At 38.5% G+C, this 4,814-nt stretch overlaps 1 non-coding gene across 1 annotated transcript; it reads left to right on the top strand.

The window, feature by feature from the left end:
• The first annotated feature begins 3,547 nt into the window (after positions 1-3,547).
• Positions 3,548-3,651, top strand: LOC134792559 (U6 spliceosomal RNA). The gene has a single exon (XR_010144455.1). It is a non-coding gene; the product is annotated as a U6 spliceosomal RNA (small nuclear RNA).
• The last annotated feature ends 1,163 nt before the right edge of the window (positions 3,652-4,814 follow it).

Here is a 4,814-nt window from a genome sequence, read left to right on the forward strand (position 1 = left end):
CACTAGCACGTTTACCTTAGGTAAGTAGCTAGAGATTTTGACAGCCGAAACAGATAGAGTCCGCCTGCGCTAAGTTTGCACCGATTTCAATAGAGCAAAGTGAGAGTGTCATTATAAACGACATATTTTAATAGAAATTTGCCATTAAACTATGACATCGCCAAACTTTGTCCTTGCATTGCAGAGTTAGCTTGGTCGACTCTACAGCGGCCGTGTTTTGTGGTCACCGATTTGCAAAACGTCAACTTTTGACAATCAGAGCTGCAGTAAAATACCGTCAGGTGACAAGCAGTACTCACTAATTACTACCACAAGTTAATAGCCATAGTGAACCATATTAATACCTAAATAAGGTTGATTTTTGTTTAATATTTATTAAGTAATTAATGAGTTTTGCTTGTCATCTGACGATATGAAAAGAAGTACAACGCCATTTACATCAGCTGTTAAAATCTAAACACAATGAATCTTTGGACGCAAACAAGCAGACGAATCGCCTGATGGTAAGCAATTATCATCGCCTATGGACAATTGCAACACCAGAGGGGTTGCAATTGCGTTGTCGGCCTTTAACATGGGAGTGCGCTCTTTTCTTGAAGGTTTGAAGGTTGTATCGGTCCGGAAATACCGCGGGCGACAATTCATTCCTCAGTTATATGGGGCTATTCATAAATTACGTCATTTCAAATTAGGGGGGGGGGGGTCTGGACATCGGATGATGGTAGCATAACGTAGGAGGAAACGGGGTCATTCGAATCATGATTTTTGGATGATTTTAGGGAGGGGGGGGTCAAAAATCGATGACGTAATTTATGAACAGCCCCTATGGTATACGGGGGTTGTTTAGGGATAAAGGATAAAGATAAAGTAACGGGATAAAGTAACGGAACACGGTTTTATTCCAGAACTGATTTTTGACCAACATAATATTTGCATACATAGTTGAGTCTACCCCGTCTAAACTCTGTGTCTTTAGGTATTTAAATAAAAGTAAACAAAATCTACCCTCAAATGGCACCTTAAGCCAGTTGAGGGTAGAAGAAAACATTACACGATCAAATAATGTAGGTTAAAGTCAGGTCGTTCAGTGACTGATCCAGGCGGTTTTGTTAATTGGTCGGTTAACCAACAAATGTACAAATTGTTTGTTTACTTTTATTTAAATACCTAAAGATACATACTATAGGGCGTGCGAGCCAAGCTCCGAGTCAGGAATTTTCTGACTGTCAACCACTGTTTTTATTTTCAGGTTTATAATATATGCAGAGTGATGATACAAATAACTATATAGCGGAGAGTAAGCTTAACCGCATTTTATATTCAGTACCTAGTTTTTAGTGTAGGTAATTCGTTTATCCAGTCAAGAGTTTATGAAGCATTAACATGGTTATACGGGTTTATGCGGCTACGCCGACATGCGAATACAAATAACAATAACATCAAAATCAGTATAGCGTAAATAGAACAACTACATCAGGTCGATTCATATTTAACGACTTGTTACGGTTTTGATACGACCTAGAAGATCGCTCACCCTGAGAGCCACCCCACACTAGCATCTCCCGAGCGTCGGTGTCTAGCATAGGCGTACCCACGGTGGGGCAAGGTGGGGCAGTTGCCACACCCTGGTCTCTGACTATAAGCTAGGAATTTCTTTTTCAACCGTACCTGTTACAACGTACCCAGCCTCCCCTACTTCTGCCCCACCCTTTAAAAAATGCTGGGTACGCCCATGGTGTCTAGTCAACTCTATGGCTGCTGCTCAACGCAACGTTGGCGCAACTGCGCAGCGACGCTTTCTATAGCGCTGACTAGACGACGCCGACGCTCAAAAGACGCTGTAGTGTAGAGTGGCCCCTTGGTGCATGCAAACTGAAGTGATATGCCCTCACTTTTAACTCCTAACCCCTCCATATTTCGGCTCCTTTCAAATTTTATCAAAATTAATAATCTAAAATTGTGACTGTTCCCCGCTCCCTAATCTGATCAATCCTTTCGTGTTTAATTCTCAACCCCGTATTACAATGTTTTAAATATATCTTATTGACGCGATGCTGGCAATTGCCTCCGTGGCGATAGTCAAGAAAAAAAAAACTGAAGTGAAAGTCGTGCGTGAGATGCACGTCAATTACCAAGACGATGATCGTCAAGGTCGTGTCAAAACCAGTTTATAACCATAACTTTTTTTTTATTTGAATCGGGTTCCGAGGATAACATAATTGTCGGTGGTCAACAGACAAGTGTTTTTATTGTTATGTTGCATTAGCGTCAAGCGTAGATATTTTAGTGACAAAATGTACAGTCGAGGTCTTATATATCAACACGTACGTGTCAAAAATATATATACACGACCTTACTGCGCATACATTAAGGTTGTGTGTACCTATGTTATGTTATGTTAGTAGTATAGTATAATATATACTCGGTATCGTAGATATTTGATACCCTGATGTCCTTGAAACTATACCTATAGTTGGTCAAACCAATTTGCCAGTCAGTAAGAACCAGGAAAACTATACTATACCTACTCATCCTTTTCTTTTGGGTGCTAAAGATAGTATGATTTTCTCTGTCTATGATTGAAATGAGACGGTCCTTTGACAAATTATATTTCATTAAACAACTGTACCGATATTCGAAACCTAAGAATAATATTGAGAATGGCAACATTGTGTTGTCGGTCGTATTGTCCTTTTCTAGCATATACGTCCCTCTCTCTCTCACATTCCCACCACAGAGCAGTTGGTTTTGACAAGTGTTTGACAGTTACCGCCAAAACAAATTTCCAAGACATTGGCTTGCTGTTTTTCCATCTGGAAGGTCGTGAAGCTAAACTGCTGGTGAGTTTTTGAATTTGTACCCCAGTTTAGCTGACTATATTGAAAAACAGTTTCTAACGGCTTTTGCCGTTCGAAATAAATATTTAAATTTAGTTGTCCGTTAAACTATCTAGCAAATAAAAACGATCCGGAATAGTGATGTGCAAGTGTTTTCAAAGGCTGCCTGCGCGCACCGTGGCTATGCCAATGAAAATACTAAAACACATGTTAGAAAACACATCGAGCTGGTAAAGCGTGCACGTGTCACCGTTATAATTTAATTTTATACCTGCATTAAGTCTCTTCAGAGTCTTGTTAGTTTAAATCTTTGTGTGTGTGTATAATAACGGTTGAAATTATAATACTTAAATGGTGATCTGTGGAGGCATACCCTTCAGTTTTCAAGTGATTTGTGTTTTCGAATACGAAAGGATCGGATAGTTAATACGTGTTACGTAGAACCTACGTATGAAAGTAGAAGCTTATAGACGTGTAGGTTTTATCTGTCCAAGTATCTATCAGCAATTTGTCTTTTTATCCCGTTCCAGGTTAATATAATATTTATTGCAAAATTTATTTTTTGGTAATAAACTTGCTGATAAATAATGTGTACCCGCTTAGGAGTCGACGAAGCCCCGCTTCGCGGGGCTTCTATTTCCGCTCTGAGGGACACAAGGTAACGAACAAACCTACATCGCAAACATTGCATTTATTTTTGTGGAAAGTGAGTACTTCGGCAGTACATAAACTTAAACCTGACTAGACATAGAGAGAGATTAGCATGGCTCTGCGCAAGAATGACATGCGAAATCGTGAAGTATTTCACTCTTTATCTACCAACTTATATCTCTCCAACTAGATCGTTGATTTAAAAAAAAAAAAAAAAAAATGTTAAAATGTAGGTAGGTACCTACTTAAATAAATAACTTAGCAGGTTCTTACAGCCTAAAAAGGTTAAGGAAAGAACTCTTGCATGTAGTTGCTATATGTGCTTGTGTTATTTTGGATTTGAATAATTTGATTATTAATTCTATACGTAACTACATACAAGAGGGTCAATTCTTAAGCCTACCTACCTACCTACATAAATAGTACACTTGTAAACGTTTCAAATAAAATCGGAAGCCTGTGATTTGGAAGGGCATTAACGATACGGGAATCTTTAGATTGATTCATTGACGAAGACGCATGGTTTGGCTCATATTGTCAAATTATATTAGTTAACCGTAGAGTTAAAGTTTAGTTTTGGCAAATCTGACCGTCACCGTGAATGACACTCTCTAAAAGTGCCTGTTAAAGCCTGCTTAAAGCCTTTCACCTTGTCGAGCAAGGAACCCGCAACTAAGGGAATATTACCCACAGGGTATTTGATTTGAATGATATTCTTAAACCTACGTCTGTTATGGTTCCACCTGCGTGAGGTGTGCCTAAGAGAATTTTTTATTCGTTCACAAACTAACGTCATGTTATTTGTGATAAAACCAATATATTATGTACCTATCTAAGCCTGCGCAAGGCTGCCATGCTTCCACCTGCGTAAGGTGTGCCAAAGAATCTTTGATTCGTTCACAAACTGACGTCAAGTTATTGATGATGATATTATAACCTATGGAAGCCTGCGCAAGGCATGTCAGACATATTCACAGAAATATAAATGATATGGTTATAGTTATTACACAAGCGAGCGAGTAGGCCACAATCAGAAAAATATTACAAAGATGAATTTGTAAATATCTCCTCTTAGAGAAAGTAAAAAGGGTTTTGGGTAAAAATCAGTCGAAATAGGCAAGGCTTCGTTATTAGAGTTTTCATTTCTGTTTACCAATCTATTCTAAGGGTCCCGAACACCCTGTTGGCTAAAACCAAAATTGGGCTAATTAACTGTGGTAAAAGTGAAAACTACTTACTATTTACAATAACATTTCTAAAATCATAAAAGGTAAAAAATAACCTAAGATTCCAGGCCTATCTCGACTCATTTTTATTTTAAAGATG

This window comes from Cydia splendana, chromosome 7, assembly GCF_910591565.1.
Source record: "Cydia splendana chromosome 7, ilCydSple1.2, whole genome shotgun sequence".
NCBI classification, from domain to species: Eukaryota; Metazoa; Arthropoda; class Insecta; order Lepidoptera; family Tortricidae; genus Cydia; species Cydia splendana.